We start from the raw sequence: 22,588 nt of genomic DNA on the forward strand, positions 1-22,588 counted from the left end.
CCTCCACAACTGCTTATGTTACCCCTCCATATCTGCAGTGAAAGATGGTGGACCTAGATCGGTTTTTGTCAAACCATGAGACAATACCTATAATCGGTCTTCTCACAAAAACATCTCTAGCTTCCGAACCGTTTGACCTACAAATTCATATGACCACTCTCTGGAATGAGGAGACCCTCACGAACACGGTGGTATTCTCAATTTTTCTCTACATCCCCCACAAGTGTCAGGAGACTCGTCTGAAGTCACAACCGTCTATGTTGCCAAGTTCTGTTTGTAGAATCCAAAATCTTGGGCTACAAACTAATGTGACCCCACTTGTCGCAATGTTCTCCGTTTTGCCCTACGTTGCCAACAAGTGTCACGGGACTAATCTGAAGGTAACCCGTAGTGATTAAAATGCTAGATTTTTTAACCAGGGACCTCTCGCAACCTAAGCCATAATCATACACCTAAACCGTGAAAGTGAATTATCACTTTCCACCAAAATGACGTTCAAATTATGAGTCGATGTCTCAATGTTGCTACTGAGCTGCACATAGCATTGGTGGTATAGTGGTGAGCATAGCTTCCTTCCAAGCAGTTGACCCGGGTTCGATTCCCGGCCAATGCAGAGCCAGAGGAATTCATTTGTTTTAGGGGCTGGATGTCATTTCAAGTGTATTACATTTGAATCATTATCGTTGTACTTGGAAGTCAGAATTGCTCCTACATTCTGCAGGTTATCTAAAATAATAAATGTTGTGCGACGTTGAACCAACAAGTGTATATCAAAATAGATTTGCAGTCCCATCGCCAAAACCATTCAGCCACCTTGTCCTGCGCCCAAGAGGTGATAATCGGCGTTCCGACCAGTAGCCCAAGATCTGCCTGTCTGAGATTGCTCAAGGATCTGCAAAAGGGCTCATCCGGGATTTGAACCCGGGACCTCTCGCACCCTAAGCGAGAATCATACCCCTAGACCAACGAGCCTTATGCCAAAAGTTATTTTTTTGCTTTCTGCAGCAATGACAGTGAAGATATCGATTGACGTGTCCATGGTGCTTGGAACGATTGAACATCATGTGAGTGTTTTGTGCTTTACTTGTGAGCATAACAGTCTTCCAAAATCTTGACCATGATTCAGTTCAAATCTTCTGTAGTTCATCTGCTGTGTCTTTCACATTCTGTCTTCTTCAGTCGCGACAGCATAATGATGACGAGTTTTTACAAATTAATAAAGTGCAAAATGAGATCAATTCATTTTTTAAAGAGCAAATGAAAAAATAAGACTTCCAAAAGAATGGAACTCATTTATTTTGAGTCAAATGACGCAAAGGTACGTGAATCAAAGTCAATTAATGTTGAAAATACCCATTCAAATAGATCCGTTTTCAACTAGAGAGATTAAGACTCGGCGTATCCGTCTCAATCCTCCACAACTGCTTATGTTACCCCTCCATATCTGCAGTGAAAGATGGTGGACCTAGATCGGTTTTTGTCAAACCATGAGACAATACCTATAATCGGTCTTCTCACAAAAACATCTCTAGCTTACGAACCGTTTGACCTACAAATTCGTATGACCACTCTGGAAAGGGGAGACCCTCACGAACACGGTGGTATTCTCAATTTTTCTCTACATCCCCCACAAGTGTCAGGAGACTCGTCTGAAGTCACAACCGTCTATGTGCCAAGTTCTGTTTGTAGAATCCAAAATCTTGGGCTACAAACTAATGTGACCCCACTTGTCGCAATGTTCTCCGTTTTGCCCTACGTTGCCAACAAGTGTCACGGGACTAATCTGAAGGTAACCCGTAGTGATTAAAATGCTAGATTTTTTAACCAGGGACCTCTCGCAACCTAAGCCATAATCATACACCTAAACCGTGAAAGTGAATTATCACTTTCCACCAAAATGACGTTCAAATTATGAGTCGATGTCTCAATGTTGCTACTGAGCTGCACATAGCATTGGTGGTATAGTGGTGAGCATAGCTTCCTTCCAAGCAGTTGACCCGGGTTCGATTCCCGGCCAATGCAGAGCCAGAGGAATTCATTTGTTTTAGGGGCTGGATGTCATTTCAAGTGTATTACATTTGAATCATTATCGTTGTACTTGGAAGTCAGAATTGCTCCTACATTCTGCAGGTTATCTAAAATAATAAATGTTGTGCGACGTTGAACCAACAAGTGTATATCAAAATAGATTTGCAGTCCCATCGCCAAAACCATTCAGCCACCTTGTCCTGCGCCCAAGAGGTGATAATCGGCGTTCCGACCAGTAGCCCAAGATCTGCCTGTCTGAGATTGCTCAAGGATCTGCAAAAGGGCTCATCCGGGATTTGAACCCGGGACCTCTCGCACCCTAAGCGAGAATCATACCCCTAGACCAACGAGCCTTATGCCAAAAGTTATTTTTTTGCTTTCTGCAGCAATGACAGTGAAGATATCGATTGACGTGTCCATGGTGCTTGGAACGATTGAACATCATGTGAGTGTTTTGTGCTTTACTTGTGAGCATAACAGTCTTCCAAAATCTTGACCATGATTCAGTTCAAATCTTCTGTAGTTCATCTGCTGTGTCTTTCACATTCTGTCTTCTTCAGTCGCGACAGCATAATGATGACGAGTTTTTACAAATTAATAAAGTGCAAAATGAGATCAATTCATTTTTTAAAGAGCAAATGAAAAAATAAGACTTCCAAAAGAATGGAACTCATTTATTTTGAGTCAAATGACGCAAAGGTACGTGAATCAAAGTCAATTAATGTTGAAAATACCCATTCAAATAGATCCGTTTTCAACTAGAGAGATTAAGACTCGGCGTATCCGTCTCAATCCTCCACAACTGCTTATGTTACCCCTCCATATCTGCAGTGAAAGATGGTGGACCTAGATCGGTTTTTGTCAAACCATGAGACAATACCTATAATCGGTCTTCTCACAAAAACATCTCTAGCTTACGAACCGTTTGACCTACAAATTCGTATGACCACTCTGGAAAGGGGAGACCCTCACGAACACGGTGGTATTCTCAATTTTTCTCTACATCCCCCACAAGTGTCAGGAGACTCGTCTGAAGTCACAACCGTCTATGTGCCAAGTTCTGTTTGTAGAATCCAAAATCTTGGGCTACAAACTAATGTGACCCCACTTGTCGCAATGTTCTCCGTTTTGCCCTACGTTGCCAACAAGTGTCACGGGACTAATCTGAAGGTAACCCGTAGTGATTAAAATGCTAGATTTTTTAACCAGGGACCTCTCGCAACCTAAGCCATAATCATACACCTAAACCGTGAAAGTGAATTATCACTTTCCACCAAAATGACGTTCAAATTATGAGTCGATGTCTCAATGTTGCTACTGAGCTGCACATAGCATTGGTGGTATAGTGGTGAGCATAGCTGCCTTCCAAGCAGTTGACCCGGGTTCGATTCCCGTCCAATGCAGAGCCAGAGGAATTCATTTGTTTTAGGGGCTGGATGTCATTTCAAGTGTATTACATTTGAATCATTATCGTTGTACTTGGAAGTCAGAATTGCTCCTACATTCTGCAGGTTATCTAAAATAATAAATGTTGTGCGACGTTGAACCAACAAGTGTATATCAAAATAGATTTGCAGTCCCATCGCCAAAACCATTCAGCCACCTTGTCCTGCGCCCAAGAGGTGATAATCGGCGTTCCGACCAGTGGCCCAAGATCTGCCTGTCTGAGATTGCTCAAGGATCTGCAAAAGGGCTCATCCGGGATTTGAACCCGGGACCTCTCGCACCCTAAGCGAGAATCATACCCCTAGACCAACGAGCCTTATGCCAAAAGTTATTTTTTTGCTTTCTGCAGCAATGACAGTGAAGATATCGATTGACGTGTCCATGGTGCTTGGAACGATTGAACATCATGTGAGTGTTTTGTGCTTTACTTGTGAGCATAACAGTCTTCCAAAATCTTGACCATGATTCAGTTCAAATCTTCTGTAGTTCATCTGCTGTGTCTTTCACATTCTGTCTTCTTCAGTCGCGACAGCAAAATGATGACGAGTTTTTACAAATTAATAAAGTGCAAAATGAGATCAATTCATTTTTTAAAGAGCAAATGAAAAAATAAGACTTCCAAAAGAATGGAACTCATTTATTTTGAGTCAAATGACGCAAAGGTACGTGAATCAAAGTCAATTAATGTTGAAAATACCCATTCAAATAGATCCGTTTTCAACTAGAGAGATTAAGACTCGGCGTATCCGTCTCAATCCTCCACAACTGCTTATGTTACCCCTCCATATCTGCAGTGAAAGATGGTGGACCTAGATCGGTTTTTGTCAAACCATGAGACAATACCTATAATCGGTCTTCTCACAAAAACATCTCTAGCTTCCGAACCGTTTGACCTACAAATTTGTATGACCACTCTGGAAAGGGGAGACCCTCACGAACACGGTGGTATTCTCAATTTTTCTCTACATCCCCCACAAGTGTCAGGAGACTCGTCTGAAGTCACAACCGTCTATGTGCCAAGTTCTGTTTGTAGAATCCAAAATCTTGGGCTACAAACTAATGTGACCCCACTTGTCGCAATGTTCTCCGTTTTGCCCTACGTTGCCAACAAGTGTCACGGGACTAATCTGAAGGTAACCCGTAGTGATTAAAATGCTAGATTTTTTAACCAGGGACCTCTCGCAACCTAAGCCATAATCATACACCTAAACCGTGAAAGTGAATTATCACTTTCCACCAAAATGACGTTCAAATTATGAGTCGATGTCTCAATGTTGCTGTTGATAATGGGATATGTAGGAGGGTGAGCCGGTCAAGGATCGATTCAGACAAGGTGGTCTATTGTATGACAAGTGACAGTTTAATTATGAGTAAAGATATCTGGTACAACGTATACGGGCCCATTTCATTCGGTTCTTAAGGAACCAGCAGAAAAGAGCGCAGATAACAGAGTGCACATGTCTCATATACAGAACAGAAAGTAGGTTGATTCTAGAAGATCGGGTCTTCGGGTTGGTTCAGGCTGAGGTGTAGTCTTCTTGGATTGGCCCTGTTGGGCCGTCCGTCATCCCTCTGAGTCTTGTTCTTTGTCACACAATGTTCAGCTAAAAAGGAGATTAGGTGTGTGCGCTGTCCTCAGTCACACAATGTTCGGCTAGAAAGGAGATTAGGTGTGTGCGCTGGTTTCTGCAAGTCAAGGCTGTCTCTTCCTCCCAATGTGTGGGTGTATGTCTTATCTGTGTGTCCTCGGCAGTTAGTGTGTGTAATGTGTGTGTGCTGTGTGTGTGGGTGTGGGAGCTATCCTGTATGGGACCTAACATGTTTTACTGTGAAAATACGTTGTCTCAGTTATAGCAATGTAATAGCAGTAGGCTGGTCACCTGCATAAGAAATAGCACTTCCTTACAAATCCCTCTCTTCACGTCTCCCCAGAGACGTGACACAACCTAACTAGATCCAGACACAAAAAGAAAACTTTTCCCAGAAGGAAAAGTTTTGTGATTCCCTCTCTTCACATCTCCTAAGAGATGTGACATAAACTAGGCTAACAATTACAAAGTTTAAAATACCTTCATGTTCTCCATTCGATCCCACTATGTACTAGATTGGCTACCAGCCACCTAGGAACTTGCAACCCTCATGTCAAAAGAGAACAACAGCTCATTGAAAAACAGAACAAAAGAAAATGGTGTGAAATTTAAGCCCCCCTTTTTGACACCCTCTAGGGTGTCACTCATTATCCCTTATTTCAGCAGTCATAGCATTTCATGAAAAGAAAAACAAAACCTAGTAGGCACTCTCAACCTCATCCTCAAATTCGGGCAGGTCATTAGCAAGCAGAGGAAACATCTGGGAAAGGGGGGAAGGGTCAATAGCTCTAGAGATAACCCTAGTGGTAAGGGAACGGATACATGGAATGCAACAGCATCCACAGAGAACCAAAATGGCCGCGAACACCGAAATGGAGACCAAAATGGAGGAGACCAGGGTTTTATATTTACCAAAGGCACTCATCCAGGAGTCCCACATTGAGGTATCAATCCCAGAATGAGATTTCATTTTACCATTAAGAGTCCTCAAACCTTCTAGGGCTACGGTCAAGCTACCATCGGAGGCTGTGTTATTAGGGATGAAAGTACAACACTGTTCACCAAACATAGTGCAAGCTCCACCTTTCTCTGCCGGTAGCATATCCACTGCAATGCGATTCTGGAATGTATTCTATCCACATTTTTATTAACAGTGCACCACCAACAAATGGAGGACTCAAACCCAGCTGCCACCTGATCCACCAACTTGTACTCGTCAGGAACTCCCCTTGGGACTCCAATGGCGTCTATGTACGTCGGATCACCACTAGATGGGGTGGTGGCACGCCTGGAACGTCCCCTCCAATATTCAGGGTTCACCCTCTGGACCCTAAGGATGAGGTATCCAGCCTCTGTAGGGTAGATAGAAACAGGCAAAAGGAGAGTAACAAGTGCACAGCTTCCAGTAGTATTGGAGGGTAATTTTTCAAACAGGACAGTGTTGCCACACCACCACCACACATCTGCTCTGGATATTGGCCTGAAACTCCCAACAATGTTGATTGTATCCAGACACCAATTCCCAGGAACCTGTCCCACATTAGTACCGCCTCCCGTCATTTTGACACAGGTGAAATGTGCCCTGGCAACCTTGTTGGAAAACAATGGTTTCCTAGCAGTAGATTTAGTCATGGGATAGACAGCATCCCAGGCAGAGCAATTACAACTGGGGTTATCCGTAGTCATTAATGGGATTAAACATGTTAGAGTCACATCTGTAACAGACTTCTTAAAACACGGTATGATGCAAGCAGCACAACACATCAATAATAAAAATACAAGAATTAGGGTCAGAAATCCAGTAACCACCATACCAGTGTACTTACCAAACCAGGCTCCCAACCAAAAGAACAGTCCAGACTCCTCCACCCCCGCCATGGTCCTCATCTCAGCAGATAGTGCACCAAGCCCATTAAAGGCCTTAGCTATACCACCATCTGGAGTGGTGTTATTAGGAATATACGTGCAACATTGTTCACCGAACATCTTGCAGACCGTCTGGCAACCCTAGATGTGGCCTCAAGCTGTTCAGACAGACCAGTGAGTGCATCACGGGGGTAATTCACAAAACGCTGTTGATTATAGTAGATATAACTGATCCATGCAGTCTGTCTAGCATCCACTATGGCTGGACCTATAATAGGTAGTAAGTGCCAGAGTCCATCATTCCTACCCAAGGCCTGAAACTCATGAGGAACCCCCACTGGCACTCCCAACAGGTTAGTGTGTGTGTCAACTACATCCTCTGTCCATGGAGCACTACATCTATGTCTCCCATGGGATGGAATGTTTTCAGGTCCCCTGGATACAGAACCCAACAGCTGTTCAGAAGTAACATCAACAATGGTCAGTGTAATTATCAAACTGGTCAGAGCACACGTACCTTGCCAGTCTCCTCTAAGAATGGGTCTCAGTACTCTTTTGGGTCCACATATCCACCACACATCAGCCAGACCACTAGTTTGGTTTAGGCCTGTAACTGGCCAAGTGGCATAAATGGTTATGTTACTGCTGCAATCAGCTTCAGGCAATCTCCCATAGTCCATGCCACTACCTGTACCCGTGATGCAACTGTAATTGCCCCCATATGCCTTAACACCCCAAGGGGCCCGATGAGGAGGTACTGTAGGAAACACAAGGCTCAAAGAGGAACAGAGAGTTGAATTGGGCTGAACCTGGTAAAAACCTCTCAGAATACACAACCACCCCTCTCCTTCTCCTATAGCAAATGGGTGTGTAGCCAGAACAAGTCTAGCATGACTACAAATAGTGCAGTCCTTTCTTCTCAGGGTTTTAGCTGTGTACCTCATATAAGACAGCCACAAATTGTCCCTACCATCAAAACCAGTCTCAGTGCCTAATTGATCAATAGCTGTGTAGTCTCTAACATTAATTACCTGAATAGGATTTTTTAACACAATGGTGGTAGGTGGCAGGTTCGGTCCAGGGGTGGTAGAGGAGTGTGTCTGGCCCTGGTTCGTCTGGGACCTCTGGTTTTGGCAGCTCCCTAATAGAAAACACACCCATCGTGTCTGTCCCGGTCCTTTGTAGTCCGAGGGTGTAAGTGCCTGCATCAGAGAGCTTAATAGTTTTGATGGTTAGTAGGATTTCATCACCTTTACAAAGTTCAACAGTGCTCCCAGGTTTTCCCCATATGATGGAAAACCTATCCACCTTTGTGGGATCCCCTATGCTATAAGAATACCCTCTTCTCCAATCCTAGAATTGTCCCAAGTTGGTTATCATGTAATCCCCATATGGACACCCTCCCCCATTACACAGGTACACTGACACTCCTGTAAAGCCCCACCCTCTCCCAGAGAACACATCACTAGCAAGAGCCAGACACATCTTCACTTCTATGAACAAAAACAGGGGTGACAGGACAGGGAGGGTTACTTCATTCGAGAGATGGCCCCCGGAATTCTGTTAATTCCAGTTCTCCTCTCGAACACTGTTTATTGTTCGACAGTGTCATGTGTCCTACCCTCCCCCGTGCGATATGAATCCGGGTAGCTCTTTCAGCTAGCTGTCACCAGGAGTCCTTGTATGGTCCCCCCAACAAGCCTCTGGGACTGGATTGAGTGACTTCACCTGTAGTTCACCTGTAATGCATAAAATCCTGGACATACAGGCTTGGTTAACAAACAGTTTCTCATATGTTTTATCTGATTATATATTTAGTTTCTTATCCAATAGGCCCCATCCTATCCTAGACCACAATTTACCCATCCCCCTTTTGATACCTGGCTCTGCCCAGGTAACAACCTTACCTACTCTAAATAATGACTTAGGTAAGATTAGTATATTATCCTTCTGTTCTGACATTATCATGTAGGAGCGCCCCTTTCATTTTCCACATGTCCAATTCTCCCTTTTGTCTCCACTCAGTAACTGTTATCTACACATTCTGTTATCTTTGCTCGTCCTGGCTCCCTTTTAAAACTTCTCCTCTCTGCTCTCCAACCTTCAAGGTCTCTGCAGTGCAGGGGAGGGCTCTTCTGTCTGCCTTTTCCCCTTATCTGTCTGTAGCTCGTTTTCTCATGTTTCCAAATTTGAACTAAATGTCTCACTGTTTGGCTTTATCTAAACTCATGGATTTTTTTTTAGAAAAACATGTCTATGGTGGCACTTTCTAAAGTCCTTATATAGGTTAATTAAACCCCACTATAATTAATTTACCTTAAAAAATAAAAACAAACCGTATTACCCATGACCACAAATTAAATATTCAAATGGCACCCCCTATACACAGGTGTTAAAACCAAACACAAATCTAAATTTCTTCCCTGCCCTGTTGGCTCAAAATATGTCCCAAATACTTAACATGAGTCCACCATAAATAAAACTTATCCTAGCTAAATTTTCACACCACGTTCATCGGAGAAAATATATTGACACTATAATGTAAATTTCACTGCATTTTTGTATTAAATTACCTTAATATCAGTATTACAAATTACCCTAGATTCTCCATCCAAATTGCTTTCCAATGAGGCTGATCAGACCCCAAAGGAAAGTTACAATGGAGGTCATAAGTCATACCACCCCTTCAAAGAAGTGTTTCTTACTATATTAAACAACATTCCTCTATCAAAAGATTTCACCTATTTAATTAAGACTCAGAAAATAAAAACGTATAATAATTCATATGTGAGTGTACCCCTTTAAGATATCTTGTCTCTGGGAACATGGAAATCCCCTTAAACCCAAAACGTTTGCTACAAACAAAACCTAATAATTATAATAATACCTTCAAATAATTTGTTTTTAAATTTCATTCAGTCTTTAAAGGATTGTCTCCCCAAAATGCTTTATACCCTGCCAATAAACTCACACAATTGTGATAAACGTGCACTGTCCCTTTAACGTAAAATAATATCAGCCTGCAATCCACTCTGCGGGCCTTTCATTGTTCCCCATAATGAAAACAGATTCTAATGTTAGTATACCTTAACCTCCTGTTTAATTTCAGTGGTGTTATCTGAACAATCAAACCAAAATCAATAACCGGGAAGTACTTGTGTAAATTAATTAAAAGAACAAAATAAATCTACCTTATTTCTCAGCACTTGGTTAGAACATCACTCCCGTTTTACATCGACCACACCCTTCGCCCCGTCCCTAGTGTATATCTTATCTATTATTCAGTGGCTCAATTAATGTTTAACGTAAGTATGTTCAGATGTTGATTATGTAATTCTACAATATTAGTATAGTTCAAACCTCATATAATATATATATATATATTTTTTTAGAATTTAGGAAATACTTTTTCCACAATAATTTTAAATATTGGTAATGATATCAGGGACTTGTGAAACGCCGTTTACATTTAGTCTATAGTCAACACACAAATATTCTTACATGGACATAGTCTTAAACAAAATTGATCAATTAGAACATCTTATTCTATGACATCACACATTCGTACATTTATCACATTCATTCTGGCCACAACACAAAGCGGACTTTTCAGTCCAACTAACAATTAATCTATTGTAGACACCTCACCGGACACTACCGGCTATTGGATTTTACCTCACCGGACACTACCGGCTATTGGTTTTCTCTAAAACACTAATTGAATTTATCTTTTGCAGATGGATGATCGAATCACACTCAGATGTTAATGATAAAACTGATCACGCCCTTTTTCAGACGCCCGAACGAATATCACTTATACAAAGAATATAATCCTGATCACATCAATACTCAATAATAGACCACCTTACCAGACACAGCTGGACCGGTCACTAGCCGGACTATCGGTGAAAATCTATCCTAGACTATATTTTATTCCTTACTGGTGTCTGCCACCAGACCGTTCACAGCCGGACTATCAGAATATTCTATTAATATTAGGTCTACTACTAAATATCCCTTACCGGTGTCTGCCACCGGACCGTTCTCATGCCGGACTATCGGAATATTCTAACTACTACTCATCCCTTACCGGTGTCTGCCACCGGACCGTTCTCATGCCGGACTATCGGGATATTCTAATTACCACATATGTTTACTTCACTGTCAATTTCAAGTCCATTATTTATGTAAAATTTACACAAAAATTCTTACCCACACTCGGTACTACTGATCGTAATTTGGTATGACTATTCGACAATATGCAAAGTTTGATAAAACAGGTTTTGCTTACCTTATTTTGTGGTCGACCAGAGATCAGTTTCCCGAGTTGAGCAGAATTGTTGTCCACCCCCGAATGGTTTTCACCTGTCCTCCGGGAATCGTCCTTTCACCAACTCGCCCCCTCGCACCCACATCAACCACTCTGGACTGGGTCGTTAGTAAACCATCCCTCTGCTACCAAGTTTCTGTTGATAATGGGATATGTAGGAGGGTGAGCCGGTCAAGGATCGATTCAGACAAGGTGGTCTATTGTATGACAAGTGACAGTTTAATTATGAGTAAAGATATCTGGTACAACGTATACGGGCCCATTTCATTCGGTTCTTAAGGAACCAGCAGAAAAGAGCGCAGATAACAGAGTGCACATGTCTCATATACAGAACAGAAAGTAGGTTGATTCTAGAAGATCGGGTCTTCGGGTTGGTTCAGGCTGAGGTGTAGTCTTCTTGGATTGGCCCTGTTGGGCCGTCCGTCATCCCTCTGAGTCTTGTTCTTTGTCACACAATGTTCAGCTAAAAAGGAGATTAGGTGTGTGCGCTGTCCTCAGTCACACAATGTTCGGCTAGAAAGGAGATTAGGTGTGTGCGCTGGTTTCTGCAAGTCAAGGCTGTCTCTTCCTCCCAATGTGTGGGTGTATGTCTTATCTGTGTGTCCTCGGCAGTTAGTGTGTGTAATGTGTGTGTGCTGTGTGTGTGGGTGTGGGAGCTATCCTGTATGGGACCTAACATGTTTTACTGTGAAAATACGTTGTCTCAGTTATAGCAATGTAATAGCAGTAGGCTGGTCACCTGCATAAGAAATAGCACTTCCTTACATTGCTACTGAGCTGCACATAGCATTGGTGGTATAGTGGTGAGCATAGCTGCCTTCCAAGCAGTTGACCTGGGTTCGATTCCCGGCCAATGCAGAGCCAGAGGAATTCATTTGTTTTAGGGTCTGGATGTCATTTCAAGTGTATTACATTTGAATCATTATCGTTGTACTTGGAAGTCAGAATTGCTCCTACATTCTGCAGGTTATCTAAAATAATAAATGTTGTGCGACGTTGAACCAACAAGTGTATATCAAAATAGATTTGCAGTCCCATCGCCAAAACGAGAATCATACCCCTAGACCAACGAGCCTTATGCCAAAAGTTATTTTTTTGCTTTCTGCAGCAATGACAGTGAAGATATCGATTGACGTGTCCATGGTGCTTGGAACGATTGAACATCATGTGAGTGTTTTGTGCTTTACTTGTGAGCATAACAGTCTTCCAAAATCTTGACCATGATTCAGTTCAAATCTTCTGTAGTTCATCTGCTGTGTCTTTCACATTCTGTCTTCTTCAGTCGCGACAGCATAATGATGACGAGTTTTTACAAATTAATAAAGTGCAAAATGAGATCAATTCATTTTTTAAAGAGCAAATGAAAAAATAAGACTTCCAAAAGAATGGAACTCATTTATTTTGAGTCAAATGACGCAAAGGTACGTGAATCAAAGTCAATTAATGTTGAAAATACCCATTCAAATAGATCCGTTTTCAACTAGAGAGATTAAGACTCGGCGTATCCATCTCAATCCTCCACAACTGCTTATGTTACCCCTCCATATCTGCAGTGAAAGATGGTGGACCTAGATCGGTTTTTGTCAAACCATGAGACAATACCTATAATCGGTCTTCTCACAAAAACATCTCTAGCTTCCGAACCGTTTGACCTACAAATTCATATGACCACTCTCTGGAATGAGGAGACCCTCACGAACACGGTGGTGTTCTCAATTCTTCTCTACATCCCCCACAAGTGTCAGGAGACTCGTCTGAAGTCACAACCGTCTATGTGCCAAGTTCTGTTTGTAGAATCCAAAATCTTGGGCTACAAACTAATGTGACCCCACTTGTCGCAATGTTCTCCGTTTTGCCCTACGTTCCCAACAAGTGTCACGGGACTAATCTGAAGGTAACCTGTAGTGATTAAAATGCTAGATTTTTTAACCAGGGACCTCTCGCAACCTAAGCCATAATCATACACCTAAACCGTGAAAGTGAATTACCACTTTCCACCAAAATGACGTTCAAATTATGAGTCGATGTCTCAATGTTGCTACTGAGCTGCACATAGCATTGGTGGTATAGTGGTGAGCATAGCTGCCTTCCAAGCAGTTGACCCGGGTTCGATTCCCGGCCAATGCAGAGCCTGAGGAATTCATTTGTTTTAGGGGCTGGATGTCATTTCAAGTGTATTACATTTGAATCATTATCGTTGTACTTGGAAGTCAGAATTGCTCCTACATTCTGCAGGTTATCTAAAATAATAAATGTTGTGCGACGTTGAACCAACAAGTGTATATCAAAATAGATTTGCAGTCCCATCGCCAAAACGAGAATCATACCCCTAGACCAACGAGCCTTATGCCAAAAGTTATTTTTTTGCTTTCTGCAGCAATGACAGTGAAGATATCGATTGACGTGTCCATGGTGCTTGGAACGATTGAACATCATGTGAGTGTTTTGTGCTTTACTTGTGAGCATAACAGTCTTCCAAAATCTTGACCATGATTCAGTTCAAATCTTCTGTAGTTCATCTGCTGTGTCTTTCACATTCTGTCTTCTTCAGTCGCGACAGCATAATGATGACGAGTTTTTACAAATTAATAAAGTGCAAAATGAGATCAATTCATTTTTTAAAGAGCAAATGAAAAAATAAGACTTCCAAAAGAATGGAACTCATTTATTTTGAGTCAAATGACGCAAAGGTACGTGAATCAAAGTCAATTAATGTTGAAAATACCCATTCAAATAGATCCGTTTTCAACTAGAGAGATTAAGACTCGGCGTATCCATCTCAATCCTCCACAACTGCTTATGTTACCCCTCCATATCTGCAGTGAAAGATGGTGGACCTAGATCGGTTTTTGTCAAACCATGAGACAATACCTATAATCGGTCTTCTCACAAAAATATCCATCTCAATCCTCCACAACTGCTTATGTTACCCCTCCATATCTGCAGTGAAAGATGGTGGACCTAGATCGGTTTTTGTCAAACCATGAGACAATACCTATAATCGGTCTTCTCACAAAAACATCTCTAGCTTCCGAACCGTTTGACCTACAAATTCATATGACCACTCTCTGGAATGAGGAGACCCTCACGAACACGGTGGTGTTCTCAATTTTTCTCTACATCCCCCACAAGTGTCAGGAGACTCGTCTGAAGTCACAACCGTCTATGTGCCAAGTTCTGTTTGTAGAATCCAAAATCTTGGGCTACAAACTAATGTGACCCCACTTGTCGCAATGTTCTCCGTTTTGCCCTACGTTCCCAACAAGTGTCACGGGACTATTCTGAAGGTAACCTGTAGTGATTAAAATGCTAGATTTTTTAACCAGGGACCTCTCGCAACCTAAGCCATAATCATACACCTAAACCGTGAAAGTGAATTATCACTTTCCACCAAAATGACGTTCAAATTATGAGTCGATGTCTCAATGTTGCTACTGAGCTGCACATAGCATTGGTGGTATAGTGGTGAGCATAGCTGCCTTCCAAGCAGTTGACCCGGGTTCGATTCCCGGCCAATGCAGAGCCTGAGGAATTCATTTGTTTTAGGGGCTGGATGTCATTTCAAGTGTATTACATTTGAATGATTATCGTTGTACTTGGAAGTCAGAATTGCTCCTACATTCTGCAGGTTATCTAAAATAATAAATGTTGTGCGACGTTGAACCAACAAGTGTATATCAAAATAGATTTGCAGTCCCATCGCCAAAACGAGAATCATACCCCTAGACCAACGAGCCTTATGCCAAAAGTTATTTTTTTGCTTTCTGCAGCAATGACAGTGAAGATATCGATTGACGTGTCCATGGTGCTTGGAACGATTGAACATCATGTGAGTGTTTTGTGCTTTACTTGTGAGCATAACAGTCTTCCAAAATCTTGACCATGATTCAGTTCAAATCTTCTGTAGTTCATCTGCTGTGTCTTTCACATTCTGTCTTCTTCAGTCGCGACAGCATAATGATGACGAGTTTTTACAAATTAATAAAGTGCAAAATGAGATCAATTCATTTTTTAAAGAGCAAATGAAAAAATAAGACTTCCAAAAGAATGGAACTCATTTATTTTGAGTCAAATGACGCAAAGGTACGTGAATCAAAGTCAATTAATGTTGAAAATACCCATTCAAATAGATCCGTTTTCAACTAGAGAGATTAAGACTCGGCGTATCCATCTCAATCCTCCACAACTGCATATGTTACCCCTCCATATCTGCAGTGAAAGATGGTGGACCTAGATCGGTTTTTGTCAAACCATGAGACAATACCTATAATCGGTCTTCTCACAAAAATATCCATCTCAATCCTCCACAACTGCTTATGTTACCCCTCCATATCTGCAGTGAAAGATGGTGGACCTAGATCGGTTTTTGTCAAACCATGAGACAATACCTATAATCGGTCTTCTCACAAAAACATCTCTAGCTTCCGAACCGTTTGACCTACAAATTCATATGACCACTCTCTGGAATGAGGAGACCCTCACGAACACGGTGGTGTTCTCAATTTTTCTCTACATCCCCCACAAGTGTCAGGAGACTCGTCTGAAGTCACAACCGTCTATGTGCCAAGTTCTGTTTGTAGAATCCAAAATCTTGGGCTACAAACTAATGTGACCCCACTTGTCGCAATGTTCTCCGTTTTGCCCTACGTTCCCAACAAGTGTCACGGGACTAATCTGAAGGTAACCTGTAGTGATTAAAATGCTAGATTTTTTAACCAGGGACCTCTCGCAACCTAAGCCATAATCATACACCTAAACCGTGAAAGTGAATTACCACTTTCCACCAAAATGACGTTCAAATTATGAGTCGATGTCTCAATGTTGCTACTGAGCTGCACATAGCATTGGTGGTATAGTGGTGAGCATAGCTGCCTTCCAAGCAGTTGACCCGGGTTCGATTCCCGGCCAATGCAGAGCCTGAGGAATTCATTTGTTTTAGGGGCTGGATGTCATTTCAAGTGTATTACATTTGAATCATTATCGTTGTACTTGGAAGTCAGAATTGCTCCTACATTCTGCAGGTTATCTAAAATAATAAATGTTGTGCGACGTTGAACCAACAAGTGTATATCAAAATAGATTTGCAGTCCCATCGCCAAAACGAGAATCATACCCCTAGACCAACGAGCCTTATGCCAAAAGTTATTTTTTTGCTTTCTGCAGCAATGACAGTGAAGATATCGATTGACGTGTCCATGGTGCTTGGAACGATTGAACATCATGTGAGTGTTTTGTGCTTTACTTGTGAGCATAACAGTCTTCCAAAATCTTGACCATGATTCAGTTCAAATCTTCTGTAGTTCATCTGCTGTGTCTTTCACATTCTGTCTTCTTCAGTCGCGACAGCATAATGATGACGAGTTTTTACAAATTAATAAAGTGCAAAATGAGATCAATTCATTTTTTAAAGAGCAAATGAAAAAATAAGACTTCCAAAAGAATGGAACTCATTTATTTTGAGTCAAATGACGCAAAGGTACGTGAATCAAAGTCAATTAATGTTGAAAATACCCATTCAAATAGATCCGTTTTCAACTAGAGAGATTAAGACTCGGCGTATCCATCTCAATCCTCCACAACTGCTTATGTTACCCCTCCATATCTGCAGTGAAAGATGGTGGACCTAGATCGGTTTTTGTCAAACCATGAGACAATACCTATAATCGGTCTTCTCACAAAAATATCCATCTCAATCCTCCACAACTGCTTATGTTACCCCTCCATATCTGCAGTGAAAGATGGTGGACCTAGATCGGTTTTTGTCAAACCATGAGACAATACCTATAATCGGTCTTCTCACAAAAACATCTCTAGCTTCCGAACCGTTTGACCTACAAATTCATATGACCACTCTCTGGAATGAGGAGACCCTCACGAACACGGTGGTGTTCTCAATTTTTCTCTACATCCCCCACAAGTGTCAGGAGACTCGTCTGAAGTCACAACCGTCTATGTGCCAAGTTCTGTTTGTAGAATCCAAAATCTTGGGCTACAAACTAATGTGACCCCACTTGTCGCAATGTTCTCCGTTTTGCCCTACGTTCCCAACAAGTGTCACGGGACTAATCTGAAGGTAACCTGTAGTGATTAAAATGCTAGATTTTTTAACCAGGGACCTCTCGCAACCTAAGCCATAATCATACACCTAAACCGTGAAAGTGAATTACCACTTTCCACCAAAATGACGTTCAAATTATGAGTCGATGTCTCAATGTTGCTACTGAGCTGCACATAGCATTGGTGGTATAGTGGTGAGCATAGCTGCCTTCCAAGCAGTTGACCCGGGTTCGATTCCCGGCCAATGCAGAGCCTGAGGAATTCATTTGTTTTAGGGGCTGGATGTCATTTCAAGTGTATTACATTTGAATCATTATCGTTGTACTTGGAAGTCAGAATTGCTCCTACATTCTGCAGGTTATCTAAAATAATAAATGTTGTGCGACGTTGAACCAACAAGTGTATATCAAAATAGATTTGCAGTCCCATCGCCAAAACGAGAATCATACCCCTAGACCAACGAGCCTTATGCCAAAAGTTATTTTTTTGCTTTCTGCAGCAATGACAGTGAAGATATCGATTGACGTGTCCATGGTGCTTGGAACGATTGAACATCATGTGAGTGTTTTGTGCTTTACTTGTGAGCATAACAGTCTTCCAAAATCTTGACCATGATTCAGTTCAAATCTTCTGTAGTTCATCTGCTGTGTCTTTCACATTCTGTCTTCTTCAGTCGCGACAGCATAATGATGACGAGTTTTTACAAATTAATAAAGTGCAAAATGAGATCAATTCATTTTTTAAAGAGCAAATGAAAAAATAAGACTTCCAAAAGAATGGAACTCATTTATTTTGAGTCAAATGACGCAAAGGTACGTGAATCAAAGTCAATTAATGTTGAAAATACCCATTCAAATAGATCCGTTTTCAACTAGAGAGATTAAGACTCGGCGTATCCATCTCAATCCTCCACAACTGCTTATGTTACCCCTCCATATCTGCAGTGAAAGATGGTGGACCTAGATCGGTTTTTGTCAAACCATGAGACAATACCTATAATCGGTCTTCTCACAAAAATATCCATCTCAATCCTCCACAACTGCTTATGTTACCCCTCCATATCTGCAGTGAAAGATGGTGGACCTAGATCGGTTTTTGTCAAACCATGAGACAATACCTATAATCGGTCTTCTCACAAAAACATCTCTAGCTTCCGAACCGTTTGACCTACAAATTCATATGACCACTCTCTGGAATGAGGAGACCCTCACGAACACGGTGGTGTTCTCAATTTTTCTCTACATCCCCCACAAGTGTCAGGAGACTCGTCTGAAGTCACAACCGTCTATGTGCCAAGTTCTGTTTGTAGAATCCAAAATCTTGGGCTACAAACTAATGTGACCCCACTTGTCGCAATGTTCTCCGTTTTGCCCTACGTTCCCAACAAGTGTCACGGGACTAATCTGAAGGTAACCTGTAGTGATTAAAATGCTAGATTTTTTAACCAGGGACCTCTCGCAACCTAAGCCATAATCATACACCTAAACCGTGAAAGTGAATTACCACTTTCCACCAAAATGACGTTCAAATTATGAGTCGATGTCTCAATGTTGCTACTGAGCTGCACATAGCATTGGTGGTATAGTGGTGAGCATAGCTGCCTTCCAAGCAGTTGACCCGGGTTCGATTCCCGGCCAATGCAGAGCCTGAGGAATTCATTTGTTTTAGGGGCTGGATGTCATTTCAAGTGTATTACATTTGAATCTTTATCGTTGTACTTGGAAGTCAGAATTGCTCCTACATTCTGCAGGTTATCTAAAATAATAAATGTTGTGCGACGTTGAACCAACAAGTGTATATCAAAATAGATTTGCAGTCCCATCGCCAAAACGAGAATCATACCCCTAGACCAACGAGCCTTATGCCAAAAGTTATTTTTTTGCTTTCTGCAGCAATGACAGTGAAGATATCGATTGACGTGTCCATGGTGCTTGGAACGATTGAACATCATGTGAGTGTTTTGTGCTTTACTTGTGAGCATAACAGTCTTCCAAAATCTTGACCATGATTCAGTTCAAATCTTCTGTAGTTCATCTGCTGTGTCTTTCACATTCTGTCTTCTTCAGTCGCGACAGCATAATGATGACGAGTTTTTACAAATTAATAAAGTGCAAAATGAGATCAATTCATTTTTTAAAGAGCAAATGAAAAAATAAGACTTCCAAAAGAATGGAACTCATTTATTTTGAGTCAAATGACGCAAAGGTACGTGAATCAAAGTCAATTAATGTTGAAAATACCCATTCAAATAGATCCGTTTTCAACTAGAGAGATTAAGACTCGGCGTATCCATCTCAATCCTCCACAACTGCTTATGTTACCCCTCCATATCTGCAGTGAAAGATGGTGGACCTAGATCGGTTTTTGTCAAACCATGAGACAATACCTATAATCGGTCTTCTCACAAAAATATCCATCTCAATCCTCCACAACTGCTTATGTTACCCCTCCATATCTGCAGTGAAAGATGGTGGACCTAGATCGGTTTTTGTCAAACCATGAGACAATACCTATAATCGGTCTTCTCACAAAAACATCTCTAGCTTCCGAACCGTTTGACCTACAAATTCATATGACCACTCTCTGGAATGAGGAGACCCTCACGAACACGGTGGTGTTCTCAATTTTTCTCTACATCCCCCACAAGTGTCAGGAGACTCGTCTGAAGTCACAACCGTCTATGTGCCAAGTTCTGTTTGTAGAATCCAAAATCTTGGGCTACAAACTAATGTGACCCCACTTGTCGCAATGTTCTCCGTTTTGCCCTACGTTCCCAACAAGTGTCACGGGACTAATCTGAAGGTAACCTGTAGTGATTAAAATGCTAGATTTTTTAACCAGGGACCTCTCGCAACCTAAGCCATAATCATACACCTAAACCGTGAAAGTGAATTACCACTTTCCACCAAAATGACGTTCAAATTATGAGTCGATGTCTCAATGTTGCTACTGAGCTGCACATAGCATTGGTGGTATAGTGGTGAGCATAGCTGCCTTCCAAGCAGTTGACCCGGGTTCGATTCCCGGCCAATGCAGAGCCTGAGGAATTCATTTGTTTTAGGGGCTGGATGTCATTTCAAGTGTATTACATTTGAATCTTTATCGTTGTACTTGGAAGTCAGAATTGCTCCTACATTCTGCAGGTTATCTAAAATAATAAATGTTGTGCGACGTTGAACCAACAAGTGTATATCAAAATAGATTTGCAGTCCCATCGCCAAAACGAGAATCATACCCCTAGACCAACGAGCCTTATGCCAAAAGTTATTTTTTTGCTTTCTGCAGCAATGACAGTGAAGATATCGATTGACGTGTCCATGGTGCTTGGAACGATTGAACATCATGTGAGTGTTTTGTGCTTTACTTGTGAGCATAACAGTCTTCCAAAATCTTGACCATGATTCAGTTCAAATCTTCTGTAGTTCATCTGCTGTGTCTTTCACATTCTGTCTTCTTCAGTCGCGACAGCATAATGATGACGAGTTTTTACAAATTAATAAAGTGCAAAATGAGATCAATTCATTTTTTAAAGAGCAAATGAAAAAATAAGACTTCCAAAAGAATGGAACTCATTTATTTTGAGTCAAATGACGCAAAGGTACGTGAATCAAAGTCAATTAATGTTGAAAATACCCATTCAAATAGATCCGTTTTCAACTAGAGAGATTAAGACTCGGCGTATCCATCTCAATCCTCCACAACTGCTTATGTTACCCCTCCATATCTGCAGTGAAAGATGGTGGACCTAGATCGGTTTTTGTCAAACCATGAGACAATACCTATAATCGGTCTTCTCACAAAAATATCCATCTCAATCCTCCACAACTGCTTATGTTACCCCTCCATATCTGCAGTGAAAGATGGTGGACCTAGATCGGTTTTTGTCAAACCATGAGACAATACCTATAATCGGTCTTCTCACAAAAACATCTCTAGCTTCCGAACCGTTTGACCTACAAATTCATATGACCACTCTCTGGAATGAGGAGACCCTCACGAACACGGTGGTGTTCTCAATTTTTCTCTACATCCCCCACAAGTGTCAGGAGACTCGTCTGAAGTCACAACCGTCTATGTGCCAAGTTCTGTTTGTAGAATCCAAAATCTTGGGCTACAAACTAATGTGACCCCACTTGTCGCAATGTTCTCCGTTTTGCCCTACGTTCCCAACAAGTGTCACGGGACTAATCTGAAGGTAACCTGTAGTGATTAAAATGCTAGATTTTTTAACCAGGGACCTCTCGCAACCTAAGCCATAATCATACACCTAAACCGTGAAAGTGAATTACCACTTTCCACCAAAATGACGTTCAAATTATGAGTCGATGTCTCAATGTTGCTACTGAGCTGCACATAGCATTGGTGGTATAGTGGTGAGCATAGCTGCCTTCCAAGCAGTTGACCCGGGTTCGATTCCCGGCCAATGCAGAGCCTGAGGAATTCATTTGTTTTAGGGGCTGGATGTCATTTCAAGTGTATTACATTTGAATCTTTATCGTTGTACTTGGAAGTCAGAATTGCTCCTACATTCTGCAGGTTATCTAAAATAATAAATGTTGTGCGACGTTGAACCAACAAGTGTATATCAAAATAGATTTGCAGTCCCATCGCCAAAACGAGAATCATACCCCTAGACCAACGAGCCTTATGCCAAAAGTTATTTTTTTGCTTTCTGCAGCAATGACAGTGAAGATATCGATTGACGTGTCCATGGTGCTTGGAACGATTGAACATCATGTGAGTGTTTTGTGCTTTACTTGTGAGCATAACAGTCTTCCAAAATCTTGACCATGATTCAGTTCAAATCTTCTGTAGTTCATCTGCTGTGTCTTTCACATTCTGTCTTCTTCAGTCGCGACAGCATAATGATGACGAGTTTTTACAAATTAATAAAGTGCAAAATGAGATCAATTCATTTTTTAAAGAGCAAATGAAAAAATAAGACTTCCAAAAGAATGGAACTCATTTATTTTGAGTCAAATGACGCAAAGGTACGTGAATCAAAGTCAATTAATGTTGAAAATACCCATTCAAATAGATCCGTTTTCAACTAGAGAGATTAAGACTCGGCGTATCCGTCTCAATCCTCCACAACTGCTTATGTTACCCCTCCATATCTGCAGTGAAAGATGGTGGACCTAGATCGGTTTTTGTCAAACCATGAGACAATACCTATAATCGGTCTTCTCACAAAAACATATCTAGCTTCCGAACCGTTTGACCTACAAATTCATATGACCACTCTCTGGAATGAGGAGACCCTCACGAACAC

The 22,588-nt window shown here is 41.5% G+C and overlaps 12 non-coding genes across 12 annotated transcripts; 9 read left to right on the forward strand and 3 right to left on the reverse strand.

Annotated features, from left to right (window-relative positions):
* Positions 1-900: 900 nt before the first annotated feature.
* trnap-agg lies at positions 901-972 on the reverse strand. Its single transcript has one exon. It is a non-coding gene; the product is annotated as a tRNA-Pro (tRNA).
* A 1,337-nt stretch (positions 973-2,309) lies between these two features.
* On the reverse strand, positions 2,310-2,381 carry trnap-agg. Its single transcript has one exon. It is a non-coding gene; the product is annotated as a tRNA-Pro (tRNA).
* A 978-nt stretch (positions 2,382-3,359) lies between these two features.
* Positions 3,360-3,431, forward strand: trnag-ucc. The gene has a single exon. It is a non-coding gene; the product is annotated as a tRNA-Gly (tRNA).
* A 287-nt stretch (positions 3,432-3,718) lies between these two features.
* On the reverse strand, positions 3,719-3,790 carry trnap-agg. The gene has a single exon. It is a non-coding gene; the product is annotated as a tRNA-Pro (tRNA).
* Positions 3,791-12,045: 8,255 nt separating this feature from the next.
* On the forward strand, positions 12,046-12,117 carry trnag-ucc. Its single transcript has one exon. It is a non-coding gene; the product is annotated as a tRNA-Gly (tRNA).
* A 1,197-nt stretch (positions 12,118-13,314) lies between these two features.
* On the forward strand, positions 13,315-13,386 carry trnag-ucc. Its single transcript has one exon. It is a non-coding gene; the product is annotated as a tRNA-Gly (tRNA).
* A 1,321-nt stretch (positions 13,387-14,707) lies between these two features.
* On the forward strand, positions 14,708-14,779 carry trnag-ucc. Its single transcript has one exon. It is a non-coding gene; the product is annotated as a tRNA-Gly (tRNA).
* A 1,321-nt stretch (positions 14,780-16,100) lies between these two features.
* Positions 16,101-16,172, forward strand: trnag-ucc. Its single transcript has one exon. It is a non-coding gene; the product is annotated as a tRNA-Gly (tRNA).
* A 1,321-nt stretch (positions 16,173-17,493) lies between these two features.
* trnag-ucc lies at positions 17,494-17,565 on the forward strand. Its single transcript has one exon. It is a non-coding gene; the product is annotated as a tRNA-Gly (tRNA).
* Positions 17,566-18,886: 1,321 nt separating this feature from the next.
* Positions 18,887-18,958, forward strand: trnag-ucc. Its single transcript has one exon. It is a non-coding gene; the product is annotated as a tRNA-Gly (tRNA).
* Positions 18,959-20,279: 1,321 nt separating this feature from the next.
* trnag-ucc lies at positions 20,280-20,351 on the forward strand. Its single transcript has one exon. It is a non-coding gene; the product is annotated as a tRNA-Gly (tRNA).
* A 1,321-nt stretch (positions 20,352-21,672) lies between these two features.
* Positions 21,673-21,744, forward strand: trnag-ucc. The gene has a single exon. It is a non-coding gene; the product is annotated as a tRNA-Gly (tRNA).
* Positions 21,745-22,588: the final 844 nt, after the last annotated feature.

This window comes from Oncorhynchus mykiss, chromosome 9 (assembly GCF_013265735.2).
Source record: "Oncorhynchus mykiss isolate Arlee chromosome 9, USDA_OmykA_1.1, whole genome shotgun sequence".
NCBI classification, from domain to species: domain Eukaryota; kingdom Metazoa; phylum Chordata; class Actinopteri; order Salmoniformes; family Salmonidae; genus Oncorhynchus; species Oncorhynchus mykiss.